At 46.5% G+C, this 14,421-nt stretch overlaps 1 long non-coding RNA gene across 1 annotated transcript; it reads left to right on the top strand.

Moving 5' to 3' along the window:
- Window positions 1-4,259: 4,259 nt before the first annotated feature.
- LOC144164167 (uncharacterized) lies at window positions 4,260-10,730 on the top strand. Its single transcript, XR_013321090.1, has 4 exons — window positions 4,260-5,064; window positions 7,824-7,943; window positions 10,093-10,170; window positions 10,258-10,730. It is a non-coding gene; the product is annotated as an uncharacterized LOC144164167 (long non-coding RNA).
- The last annotated feature ends 3,691 nt before the right edge of the window (window positions 10,731-14,421 follow it).

The following is a 14,421-nucleotide window of genomic DNA, read 5'->3' as shown; positions in this document are numbered from 1 at the left end:
CCGCCACGCACGAACGCGACGCCCGAAACCACGACACGACGAAAACAAGGGGAAAATAGCTCTCTCTCTCTCGCTCGCCCATTAACCTGACAGAAACGTTTGCAGATCGACGCTTCACTAGTTCTAAATAACCGGCCGACGCCGACGTAGAGAAAACGCGCACGGCACGATTTGTTATGGGTTAAACAAGAAAGTGACGAAACGATCTTTGTCACGTGACGTCTGGTCGTGACGTCACGACCTTTATAATCACGTGACAGGAGCGCGAGGGGGTGTCATAGAGATCGTGTGTGAAATGAGGCTCACCCCCGAGGCGAGGGGGGGAGGGCTCCTTCTCTCCTCTCGGCTGCGTCGCTCCCGCCGCGGTGGCGGCGTGACGGTTGCTCGTCACGTGACCGGTTCTTCGGGGCCGCGGTGGGCCGGTCTCGGTGCGCGGAATGAAGGAAGGGCCTCTTGGGTTCGAGCGGACAACGAGGAGAGACGTGAGTACCGGAGATCCGGCTTTCCCCTTCCTTTGTCTACCCCCTTTGCGCCTGCCTCCTGATCCTCGCCGGACGGCTGGGTCGGGACGAGCGAGAGTCGGCTACGGTATTGGTGGAGCGCCAATAAACGTGAGTTTGGCCATTTCGTTGTGTTTGTGTGTTCCTTGCTGCTCTCTGCCGCTACTCCGGTCGGCGGCCCACGGGGGAGTTCAGCCGAGCTAGCCTTGCGGCCGGAACCCTGGTCCCCACAACGCCATCATCAGTGGCAATGTAGTCAAGGTGAACTCCGGAGGCGTTGGTTCGAACTAAGTGGTGTGTGTAGAAATTTGCGCTGATAAAATGAAGGCCCACAGCCATAGGCCTCCTGCGCTGGAGTTTTGGCGACATGCAGCGCCCCTAGCGGCCGACGCCTCTGGGTAGTACAAAAGCAGACGACCCTCGCCGCCCTCCATGTGTTTTCAATTCAGAGTGAAAGTTTGTTGTGGCGCCTTGCGGAGTGTTTAAATGACTGCATACTGTATGAAATAGCCCTTAAAGTAGCTGCAGAGGCTAAACAAAATAATATCCGCTAAAAGAAGCCGATTTGTCGGCTTTCTTTTGAGCGAGCTGTCGCGGTGGTCGCGGCGTGGGACGTATCGCTAGGTCGGGTGGTTTAACTGTTTGACGACAGTTACAGTTATTTTCTTCTTGCGTGCGGTCGACAAAGGAAAGTTCACGAGTAGCATAAACACGGAACGCTGCTCATCTTACATCCTGAGGTAACTGCAAAAGGTTGCTTCATCGGGAGCTTTAAGCGAACGCAAGAATTGCGCAGCTGACTCAGCTGACACTCCTGGCCTGGCACCGCCTTTGAAACGAGTGGAAATTTTGTTTCGTATTTTCGCAAACTAAATGATTCTTGGGTAACGTTTTACGCCGCACGATTTACGAACGACAGGGTACATGTATACTAGCGAGTAGGTGGGGCAATAGCGCCAATTAAATAAACAAATTAAGCTCTAATAAAGGACGCAAAACAAGCACCAAATCACACGCACAGCATAACATAACACAGCCGCATACACGGTGCGGGGCCCCGAATATTTACATACGATCATCACTGACTGTGTTGGTTTTCTAGTGCAGCGGTCGTCGAATCTGAACGCCACCACGACAGTTCTGAGTTCAAATGGAGTTACACAGCGAGAGAATTGGCGCCCTCCAGTTGAATTGCCCCCCCCCCCCCATGTTCACACTTCGCCAGAATATTGTGCAAATATTATTAGAAATTCGCTGAATTTTTTCTCTTGGCATTCAAAGCCCCCTCCTTTTTGCCAGGGTACAATTTCTGGCAGGGTACAATTTTTGCACCCTGCCAGATTTCTTTCTGGATAGACATTGTATCAAATTGGCAAGTTGACAAAGTCAACAAAAGTCGGCCACAAAAACTGGCACAAACTGCTCACCAGCCTCTGAAGGCAGACAAGGGAGAAATGAAGAAAGGGAACATAATTATGCGTGTTCAGTATGTTTATTTACAACCCCACAATTGCTATTCCTGGGGAGCAGGCACAAACCTGCCGAAACGCTGCCTCCTTTAGACTAAAAACAACTGCAACAAACCTCAAATTCAATTGCATATCCATGTTCATGAAAAGGAAACCGGAATAAATATATGGCACAAGCCGTGTACAAAATGCAGGATCAAATGACATCTACAAGCCCGGGCACGTTTTAGAGCCTTGATTGTACTGAAGCAGTAATTTGTCGAAATAAAAATGTCCAGAAGTGACCATGTTGAAAACACCCTTGTCAATTCCCCACAAGTAACATATCACTCCATTCGTAAACAATTCCTTATATCACAGCGCATCTAGATGCATAACACATGCAGTTGGTGATAGATGTATAGGGAGCAATGAAAAACTTCTGCACCAACTTTTAACAATTTGGCCCACTTAGGCATCACATGCAGAAGAAGCAGATCTTAGTTTGGTGCAGTTCAAAAAAGGTATGTGAAGAAGGAAAAAAAAATGCCTTTAATGAGTAACGCCTCTAGGCAGCCCTACTGCCGACGGATAGGGGTGAGTTCTGGGCCGACAATCTTGTCCAATGGAGGGAGATCACCCCTGCACGAAATGAATGAGCACCAAGTTTATGTCACATTTTCTTCAACAGGCACAACGCTTTAATGGCAGGTTGCTGCAGCATTGGATATATCGAGACCTGAAAAATCACACCTAAGACAGGCTGAAGGAAGTTATACAATACCGATTACTTTCCTACCTTTAAGTGTACAACATGCAGGTTGCCTTCAAACTATTCGGTTCATTAACGTTTAATACTCCAGGATAAACAAGCATAAAAGTGTCATTGCTCTCATTACCTTTTTTGACAATTGGTCCACAGCTGCGACAACACTCATTGCGTCACCAGGTAATTTCAGGCTGTAAACCTCCTTTCAGTAGTTAAAGCATTACACGAGTTGCCTACTCAAAGTAGCCCCAAATAAATGTTCTCTGGGATTGCTTTATCGCAAAGCAATTCACAGAAAAACATGCTCCATTGGCAGCTTTGCTTGATTTACGCAATCACTTTGAACTGAATACCAGAGGTTTATTGCTTTATTCTACAAGGAGCCACACAGCCCGCATACCCCATGGCGTAATACCTGCCGAAGCCTACATATTAATTTAAATTTCAAAACTGGAAGGACATATATCCAGATGAACTAAGAACAAGTGCGCGTCAACTGCGCGCCCCTGTTGAAAATTCCATCAGCCAACCATCAAGATTCATTGCTGGAAAGGTTGATTGCGTTTGATGGTCGCCTTGGAAAGCTTGATGTACGTAAGAAACTGTAATGGAAGCTGCTGGAAGGAGACGCTGGAAGGTGCTGGCAGGCATGATGGCATGCCTGCCAGCACCTTTCAGCACCTTCCAGCACCTTCCTCCATGCTGGCAGGCTTGCGGCGCAATGGCGGCAGATGTTTGCGTGACGGCAAGCTTGACTGCCGAATTGACGATGGAAAGGCATTTTCTGAATGAATGACGGCAGAAAGCCAAAACTTATACGAGAGCGAAGCGCTTGTAATAACAGAAACATAGCTTTGGCATTGACCGTTGCGAGAAAATTACAAAAGCTGCCTTTTTGAAAAGGTGTTGACGAAAACTTGGCACGCACGCTGCGCGATGACGGCAGATGTTCGCGTGACGGCAAGCTTGACTGCTGTACTGATGATGGAAAGGCATTTTCCGAACGAATGCTGGCAGCAAGCCAAAATTCATTCGATAGCGAAGGACTGATATAATAACAGAAACATAGCGGTGGCATTGGGAATTTGGAGAAGAAAAAACAATAACTGCATTTTTGATAAGGTGCTGCTGAAAACTTGGCATATTAGAGAAAAGCTACTTTGATTAGCGCTTCTCGTTTTTAAGCCAGAACTTGGAGGGCTGGTATGAAACTGTATGCCCTTTATTCGCCGTTTTTGGTGTAAGGATGGCAGTGCGGACACTTACGTTGAAAACATGGGCAGCTTTTTTTCGCTGCGACAGGGTCAAACCGTCAAACCGTACGTGTTCATTTTCGCTGCGCTGAGCCCGCGGACAGAACCGTCCGTGGCATGGCTTAAATTGTACGCGGCAGACTACGGGTCTAGCGCTTCGCCGATCCTCCTTAGTTGTAATCAGCTGCCTTGAGACAGATCTAAGCACGGTATTATTACACAACATAATTTTAATTCCGGGCGCGCATGCCATTTCCCTCTATGCCATTTCACTCATAGCTACGTTGGCTTTCATCGGGGAGAACGGGGATGTGCGATATCTCTTTTAGGTTGAGATAGCTGGCTACACTTCTCAAGGTCAGCCTCGTTTCGGAGACTGGTGCGTGCCCAAGAAGCGGTATGACTGCCGGAATGGGTTATATACGAGAAGCAGTAAACATAACTCACAATATTTATGCATTCATGGGCGATTTAGATTGACAAACCAACTAAATGGCACTTGTTCGGGCTTGACTTCCGATTGTAGCGGTGGTGCAGTGGTAACGCGCTCGTTTTTTGTTGCAAAGTTGGTGGTTCGATCCTCCGGTGGTGTGTTTCTTTTTCTTTTTTTTTTTTTTTGCTGACAGCACGATATGATTTTTTTTAAACGAAAAATGTGCCTGTTCTTGTTAGTTTTTAACCAAAAGTGATTTCCCCCAAAGTGATGTCGGAGGTTTATTCCACAACTCAATCGCTCATATACAGGATAGCCCAACAAACTCAACTTTTTGCTGGGTATGGCAACCTTATCTTTCTATTTACATTGCTTTATGTGTCTATGTTCAAGCCAGAATTTGTTTCGACGCATTTTGTTCACTTCGCGCCGTGTATGAACTGCGTTACGAAAACACCAAGGCACAGCCGAAACCGAAACCCCGGCCTCAGTACTCCACTGCTCCATCCAGCAACATCACCACGCCATCACGCCGCCGCATTCCTTTCTTCCTGGCCGCCGAGACGGTGGAGTTGTACGCGCTTGTCGAGTGGCTTTGTTGTGGTTGTTTTGAAGACAGCGGATTATTGTTTCGACGAAGATATGTCGCCTGTGATTTAAGGTAAGTGACTAGTCAACTTTTTGCACTTTACTTGTGTATTTAACAGGGCAGGGCTCTTCCGTTCCGTGTTAGACGTTTGCGTCGTCGGTTAGCCCTAATGTTTTTTGACAGCGACTGATTTTGAGGGTTACGTACATCTGCCTTTCGACCGCGGATATTGCGTGCGGGACTAGAAACAGTAGGGCTGTTCTATTTACAGTTCCGGACTCACCGCCGATTCCCTGAAAGCAGTCAGGCATTCGATTTTCTTGTGTATCCTTATGGCTTCGGGGAATCATCGGACTCCGGCGGAATATCCGCGGTGAATTCGAGTCTGTAAATCGAAGAGCCCTATTGTTTGTGCCGTTTGTAGGCTTTTTGTTGAGCGAAGTAGGACCATACTGCTACGTTGGCTAAACGGTTTGGTGCTCGCAACAACCGATCGCCAATACGCGCGGTCGACCGCTCCAGGTTGAGTTCGCAAGTTTTTTTTTTTTTGTGGGTAGTTCTTTTTAAGGAATTGCTAATTGTTCTTCGCATCATTTTTCGTACCTGGACTGGAGTGGTACGCTTTAGGTAACTTTTAGCCGAGGCACATAGCAGTCTACACTACACTGCAGGGATTGTCATTTTTCAAAGCGGTCACTCAGAAAAGTGCACTGGTACAAAAAAGGCTTTCTGCGTTCAGATTGAGGGTACGATGGCTGAAATTGGCGTCACACTCGCAAGCCCCGCATGTGCAGTGAATGTTTGAGTGTTCCAATCGTTCGATAATCGCATATATGTTTGTGCATGTGCATCAGTAGCACCAAAAACGTTCATTCAACCCGAATTTGCTACCACGTCGAAACTACATGCGTATCGTGCGTCTGGTGCAGAGCTATAAGCAATGCTGGCCGCACGTGGGGAGCGTTTAAGCACTGCAACATTCACTACCGTCTCCGAATAATTCGCGGCCACGCGTGTTGCTCAGTTAAATTTTGTATTGGGCTCTCATTCTGTGGATGAGTGCACCCCGCACAAGAGCAAATGCTTCAAAAAAAAAAAAAAGTGGGTCTCCTCTGGACTGGTTAAGGCCGAAGGTCTCTTTCTAGTAGCTTGTGTACATAATTGCACAGCAAATAATACACTCTGTTAAAAACACGACTTGATGTGAATAAATATAGTTCTAGAAAATATGCCGCTAGAGAATAGATGGGAGAACAGCCTTTTCTAGATGGTTAGATCACACTGAAAGTTTTTTCTTAATTTTTCAGAAGAGGATAACTTCTTTCTCATCGCAATAATTTTTTAAGCACTGGCTATTGTCATTATTGGCAGTAATGCATTATTGTCATGTTTCAAATTTTGCGGCCTATACCAATGTGCATCATTTTTGAAAATCGTTTCAATGGGCTTGATGTCAATGTGAGCACAACCTTAAATCTGGTTCCCTATGCTTCCCCAAGACATCGCGGCCATTATTAAGGACTAATTAGATTCATGTTTTGAAGGAAAAAAATTGTTGCCATGATATTGACGGTACCAGCTGAAAACATGCACCGACGCATCATGTGGGCTTAAAGCACTGCGTGGGAAGAAGAATTGAACCTGGTTTAAGCTGCAATCACCTAGAAGAGACTTTAGAAACAAAACAAATTGCTTCACTTGTATTGTTGTTCAGCAGTTCATCACAGCCTTTCCAGCCTCCTTTGGCAGAATTGTTAGGCTGTGTATAGCGTTCCGTCTAGACGGAACGGCAACTGTCACTAAAGTTCCGTCCGGAGGAGACACAACTCGCGTTGAGAGCAGTCTTTCTTGATTTTTACCCATCCAGCAAAACAGCTTCCGCTCACTGACTAGCCAGAATCACTGATAATTATTAATCATTATTAATAATTACAGATGATCGGACTAACTCTAGCTCAATCTGGACAGATCTCCAAGTCGCCACCCGACGCCCGCTTCACAATATTTCAGCGAGAGCAGTCGGTCTTGATTTTTACCTAACCGGCCAAACCGCTTCCGCTCACTGACTAGCCAGAGTCACTGTTAATTATTAATCACTGGTAATAATTAGAGGAGATTGGGTGTAACTGGCGATGGCTACGTCGGCCTTGGCTCCAGTGAGCGGGAGCGGCTCGGTCGCTTGAGTAAAAAACCAAGACCTACTGCTCTCATCGCGTGAATTGTAAAGCGGGTGGGAAGTTTTGCTATTACAAAACGCTAACCACGGCCACACACACACAAAAAAAAATGGTGCGAGAATCGAACCAGGGCCTACAACGTTCGTAGTCAGCCGCGGAACCACTACACCAAATCCCAGAATGAGAAATGGCGGCTAATTGGCTGGTTTTGATTTGGCGTTCAGTCTGGACGGAACTTTAGCAGTTTTTAGCATTCCGGCTGGACGGAACGCTACGCACTCCCTAATTGTTAAGGCAACGTTATCATCATTTAGGTCTGCGCTTTGTCACAGAATCGTGGAAGCAATTTGCCTTATAGCAATGAGAGAGCTCATCTCGGCACCTTTTTACGCATACATGAACTGGTCATAATGAACGGCATCTACTTCCAAAGAGAGAATTGAGTTAGAAGCTTGATCGTTGACATTGTCACTATGCTGTGATAGTCACTTCGGCCATCCTTACATCCAGGTAATGTGGTATTTTAACGTTCTCATATTTTCGCTTGGAGTGTGAAGAACACCTTGCTCGACACCTTAATATCGCATTTAGAACTTTGAAGGATTAAGGCTAACGCAACTTGCTTGTTGTTTGCCACTCACTTCTATTTTGCAGGCTACTGACTGTTACACCTTGCAGTGGAGATCAGCTGACATGCCCTACTTGGTGGATGGACCTATCTGGATGGACCTCTCATCAGATGTCACTGGCTGTTTTTCAGGTTGGTTACAATAGGTGAGCACCTAGTTCTATACAATTGTAGTGCAATGCTATGACGTGCACTGTGAAAATCAGTTACCAGAACTTGCCTAATTTGACCGAGAGTGCAGTGCTTTGGTCTTCCAATAGCACTGTATATATATGCTGGTCGGCATCTTCATTTCAGCAATTCATTGCTCTCCGAGTTTGGAATCAGTGAATTTGGATGTATTGTATTTAACGTCTTTATGTATTGTTTAACATGAACCTTTGCTGGCATTGTACATTGGACTGCTGAAACACAAGCACGAAGGTGGGAGTTCTTAGTAAAAAAGAGAACTAGGATGCACATGATGCAACATTTAGAAGTGACACAGCTGCTTGATATCCCCCTTTTCGTGCAGCCCACCGAATGCTCCTCTCCGCCTGTGAGAACGATAGCTCTCTTTTCCTCCGCCGCGTCGCCTGTGGTGCACGCTATCGGTGATGCGGTGGCGTCAATTCGGAAAGTGGCCACACAATCAGCCATCCGCGCTACAGTTCTTGGTTGGGCTGTTGTGTTATTGCGCTTCATGCTTCACTTGATACACCTTGCTGAACAGGCTGCAATCACATATTTACGTGGAGTAGATGCATGGTCCTTAACATGGGATTGCACTATTCAGCTTGTTTTACTGGAATTTTCGATTTGTAGCGTATTCGTGACCTTTGGGCTTTTTCTGAAGGAACTTGGGGCTGCTGATGACGACAGGCGAAAATATCAAGGTGGCGTGGGACAGCTTAATTTTTTCCAGGTTCGGCTCAATGTGTGATCAGCTTAGGAGCCAAACTGGGTTCACAAGTGACAACTTTTATTGGATCTTAAAGAGGGCCTTGAGAACAAAACAGTCCCTAACTTTCTGCATTCCATCAAACATCCCCCCCTCTCTCTCTAGAAAATTTGTTCTAAGGTTCTTAATGAGGTGGTTTGGTCAAATAAAAGGAACGATGGGTGATTTTGCTGCGCTGGATGTAGCAAAACATGCTGATGTTGTAGTGTGTTGTCAACCGACATGCCTAGGAACGTGGCGCTGTTTGTCTGGTGGCTGTCTGTGACAATACGGATAATGAAGAACCCTACCTCTTACACAGTTGAGCACACTAAAATTCAGGTTACGGAGCCGTTCATGCTTCCTGTTCCCGGTAAAAAAATACCCTAAGGGGATAACGTCAGCCGTGGAAAGCCCCCGCAGGACAAACCAAAGGAGCCTGCAGGCTAATTCAGTGGCACCACCGGTTCAAGGTTCACAGCTTATATCGAGGCCGAAAATATGTCGACTTGGCAGCCATAAATTACTTTTTCCTGTATTGACATTTCGTCAGTAATCAGGCTGCAGTATGGTTCTTTTAGTGACCGCAAGCTTTGTCCCTCCACTTGAAGCCGTTCCTTTATTAGGTTTATTACTCGAGTCTCTTGCAGAAGGTCCGACAAGATTTTTAGTGTGCTTTGACAAGGCAGCTTCAGCAGTTTTTTGCCCCTCACATGCTCGTATCCTTTACAAGAAGTCGCCTTCCACAACACTTTGCCGCAACGTGGGTTCCTGTCTAGTTAGCGCGCCTTATCACTATTGATAATCTGTTCCATGGCAAATTTGGCACACCCGTTCTCCTTCTTGTGCGGCTTCCGAAAGGGTCTTTAGTGCTTGCACAGCTCGGTTGTCCTCATAGTATTGAACTTTCTCTAAATTCATCACAAGTTTGCTGAAGTTTTTGCAAGCGTTCGTTTAGTCTGCACTTTCATCTCAAGACTGTGTGCGTTTCTTTTCGTCGCTTCAATGCATCCAACCAGGTTAATGTCATCTGGCCTTCTTCACTTTTCAATTTAACGTGTTCCTAACCTTCAACACACTCGCCTGAAGCTACATTTTTTTGCGCCTGGTATTCGCTGGCTGCGCTTTGAGCATAGAATTCTTCTAGACGAGGGTGTTTTGCTTCTTTCCCACCTGCTGCTAACGCATGTTCTCTTGAAATTCTCGGTTGCATGCATGCACGCTTGCATCTTACTAATATCCTTTCCCGGGAAAGGCATTGCCACCATGCGATGGCCTTTAGAGCAGTGCCGGTCAAGAGCACCCTTCCATGACCTGAAGGGAGTCCTAGCAGTATAGTTTCCACTTAATTTGTTGAAAATGTTCTTTTTCTGCAGGCTTTCTATTTTTATGGCAAAGAGGAAGGGCAGAAGCAAGGGACCACATCGGAGTGACCATCTCAGAATGTTAAGGGGGTATGTGAAATGTGAATATACATTTGTTTTGAGTTGATCTGGATTGTATAAGCTTTAGTGTGTAACTCAGTTTTTTTTTCTTTTCAGCTGCCCACCTGTTCGAAGATAGTCACCGTATTTGATATTTAATGATAATATATTCAACGTTAAAACCAAGTTTGTTTTGTGTAATATTTTTAAGCACCCCAGCACACACATCTAAGCTCTCATAAAATGGTTAAGTTTTCAGATCATTGTAGCAGGATAGCAGAAAAATGATCACGACATTAATGGACAGAGCAAAACGCATATGCAAGCTTACTTATTTGCTGCAAATCTTATTTTATAAATTTATTCGCAAGAAATGAAACCAGTTTTTAATTAGCATTGCATAGCATCTTTCCTTTTCATGTCGTCATCATTTTTTGCAATTTCGCATATCTGCCGTCATACTGTCACCCGAGCTGCCAGCATCGACGCTACCATTGCCATCAGCTACCGACGCATGCCGTCATCCATCACCCTGCCAGCATGCAGTCATCTGCCATCATCCATCACCCTGCCAGCATGCAGTCATCTGCCATCATTAATTCCATTACCATAATCCACCATATTGATTTTTGATGGATTCCATCAACTCCACATTTTCAATAGGGGCCCTGCACATAACGTGCGACAACATTTTGACAGTCGCCCTCGTCTTGCGCCTTTGTTTCACCACGCACCAGAGGAGAAGGGGGTAAGAAACAAGAGAGCTTGTGCATAACCCGAATGCCCCCTCACATGCAATCAGGGTGTCGGAATGGAAAACCAGAAAACAAAAAACAAAACATTTTTGGCCAAACCAAAAAAGAAACATTGTGTATTATTTTGTCTGGGAGCGAAACCGAAAAATATGGTCACCATCTTGCCCTGCGAAAGTGGATGTCCAGTGAAGTGTTTGTAAACCACTACACATGCTGACGGGGGAGGGTATGAAATATTCTTCCTCGTCTCTGCAGGCTTGTTGCTGCTTGCGCTTGGCTGCTCTGGCGGCAAATGCTGGGTCCCGCCTAGCCTGACGCATGCTTTCGCCCTCGACTATGTCAACCCTTTGTCAGAGAGCAGCCGCAAACCTAATCTGTAGCAGTAACACATGGGGGGGGGGAGGAGGGATCCCATTGTTCATAGGCACCTTATGTGCCCTGCAGTTTGCATGCTTGTTTTGAGCTTTTTTTGCGGGGATACTGAGCGCTATGCTGTATGCCTGATTAGCCCGGCGCATGCGCTCGGCATCTTGAGTGAGAACTGCTGGGTCCTCCTCTGTTTAAGGCACAAAATCTCCTCACCAACGAGAGGCTAACAGCTTCGCTGTAGAACTATCTCTCGGTTTTAGGTTTGAATAGGGAAGGATCCATTTCAATTTCCACGCAGCGAGGTGGGAGATTACAACCAATTCACGGGCATAGCAGTATAGTACAAATCTATTTCGTAAAAGCGTGGCCAGTGGCCTAAGAAAGGAGAGAGTGGTTTGGTAGGTGGAGCAGGGTCCCTCTAGGACCTACATTTTTTGGGCTATGCCTGATTCTCTGCTTTCACCGGTGCCCTTTCTCCTTTGCCAGGCGTGCTGCCTGGTCCCTTACTCTCTGCATCTGTCACGATGGACAGTTCTGAGCTCCCTGTGTGATCGCCGCACGGATTCAACATCCCTACATTTGCACTAAAGCCTTGTTGTAGGGAGTGTTATATAATAAACAGGAATATTCTAAAACACAAAATAATCATAAGGAAAAAAATACAATGTTTGGTGTGATCACAGTAGCAAACTCGGTGGAAACAGCAGCAAGTAATGTTGCCCCTGTATGCAATTGCTCCCAGAGCACAGCGGAAAACCTTTCACAAAGGGCGGAAAAAACAGTGTCAGGCAGGGAATTCGCACATGTTTTATAGTTTCTCAGAAAAAGACGCTTGTAATGCAGATGTGCACCATGAATATTCAATTTTCTATTATCCCTTCGTCTGGATGTAAAGGTGAAGGCTAAGGGTACTGATGTTGATCTGTTGCTATACCTCCTCTCACAAAATCTGTTTGAAAATTGAACACAGAGAAAAGGTGCACCGGAGTTTTAGTGTCCCATGAGGCCGAGCACTTGAAACTTGTAAAAAAAATGTCACAGCTATACGAGGTAGTAACAAGGCGCACAGCAGGAGTTTGAATTGCCTCAAATTTATTCACAAGATTTTTAGTGGTCGGGTCCCTGACCAAGGTAGCATACTCAACAATTGAGCATATGCTGGAGCACGCTGGTTTTCTGGAAACTTCTGGAAGCTTGGAGTGTTTGCACCTAATACCGTATTTACTTGTGTAATGAACCGACTCGCGTAATGAGCCCTCCCCCCACTTTTCTTGAGAATTTACTTTTTTGTCACTTTGAATGAAAAATGCAGTGGGAATATGTTTTTATCTCAGCATGCTTGCTGATGCCGCAGACGATCGCAGTAACTTGATATCACACTACAGTACACGCAGAAATGCCAAAACGCATTCCAACAAAAAAAAAAATCTTAACAGTAGCCGGAGACGTGACCGCGACCGCCGTGGCTCACAATTTATAAATTGCGCGCTTGCGGTTTACGGCGCGCTTGCTTGCGCTTGCGGACAACGTGCTGAAAGCAAAACAAACCCTCTTGTGCCATAACGTTGCGGTGTTCTGTTCTGGCTGGTTCCGCCGGCGTGCGAACAAAGCACTAAACGCAACTGTACCCCTATGCTCTTGCTGTTCCGTGACCTCGCCATTACACTCCCGTGGTTTTCTTGTTCAGATGTGTTCCGAATTTCGTGCTCCTGGTGCGCACCGTGCGATGGGCCAGTACATGAGCAGCACAGTCAGTTTTAAACTGAAGGTACTGGAGCATGCGTTGATGCACATGGAAACTGTGCGGCTGGGCGGCACTTCAGTGTTGACCCAGTACTGTATTTACACTATTGTAGGTCGACCCTTTTTTCAAATTTGACAATCCAATGTTGGGAGGTCGACTTAGAATTGAAGACAAACCGTCTACCCCTAGTAACGGCAAGAGAAACGAGAAATCGGGGGGGGGGGTGCTATGACGTGGGTACAGCTTTGCATCCTCGTTCTCATGGTTATGGTGTAAAGTGTGAACCGCATGGGGCGTTTCCTGCTCGCGAAAATGCGCCGCGCTGACGCTGCCGCGAATTCCACCCACATGCTGCGCGCTACGCGATCGGCGGTGTGCGTAGCTCCAGCGCGTAGCTCTAGCGACCGCTTTTGACCGCTCTTAAGATATCACTGAAGGCACACCGCTCTTCAAGATATCACTGAAGGCACAAACGAAGACGTTTGTGCAAGAAAGGAGCTGATAATGTGGTCGAAAACGACACTATAAAGCATTATCCGCGCCGCTAGGGAAGGCACCAATCAAATATCCGCCACAGTAGTAAGACTAAACATCTCCGGCGGCGCCAGCCGGCTGGGGCAAGTCGTCTGGCTCCTCCCACTGCCGCACCCGTCACGCGTCATACCGAAGTAGAACTGGTAGAACTTAAAAGCAGCAGAAGCTGCCGCATGCGTGCAATCGTCAACGCCGGCGTGAAAAAGTCGCCCGCGCAACGCCGACGTGCACGAATTGCGTGCAAAAACACGTGAAGAAGCGTTTTATTCGTCGCCAATAAACAAAATGAGTATTACCGAGTCCCTTCATTCAATGCGCGGCGCTAACGTAGCCCAAATCATATCACATTGTTCAGTACACTTCCGAACGCAATGGTGGGTGGGAGGTTAGTCGCTCAAAAGTAAATCGCGCGCGGCCGCTTCCGTCAGCCGCCATGTTGTTTGTTTTGGTATTGCGCGGCGGTGGCCGCTGCCGGTTGCTTCAATGGTTGTCATCTCGCAGCAAATGTGCTCTTCCCGCTCAACCCACAGCGCATGGTTATTCCGGGTGCTTTTACAAAAGCTTTCATTTTTTAACATCTACAGCACATACTGCGAGCGCATGGCTCTTGTGGGAGCATCGATCATTAGGTTCCGTGTGGGTTGATGGAAGAGCTTCTCTTTGTGATACGATGTTCTAGGCGGCGCTCGAATTTTTTTTTGAGAGATGCAATTTTTGGGGGTCGACCTACATTTGAGCCGACTTACAATCATGTAAATACGGTACGTGTGTGCTACGAGTGAAAACAAGAGGTTTTTTGGGCGGTGAACAGGGATCGCTGTGTATTTCGTAAGCCCAAAGAAGGGACATTTCCCGGTGTCAAAAAAGAAATTTTTGAGT

This window comes from Haemaphysalis longicornis, unplaced genomic scaffold (assembly GCF_048455015.1).
Source record: "Haemaphysalis longicornis isolate Haplotype H1 unplaced genomic scaffold, Haemaphysalis longicornis Haplotype H1 scaffold_1, whole genome shotgun sequence".
NCBI lineage: Eukaryota > Metazoa > Arthropoda > Arachnida > Ixodida > Ixodidae > Haemaphysalis > Haemaphysalis longicornis.
The sequence above is the reverse complement of the archived record's forward strand: the minus strand, read 5'-3'. Positions and strand labels throughout refer to the sequence as shown.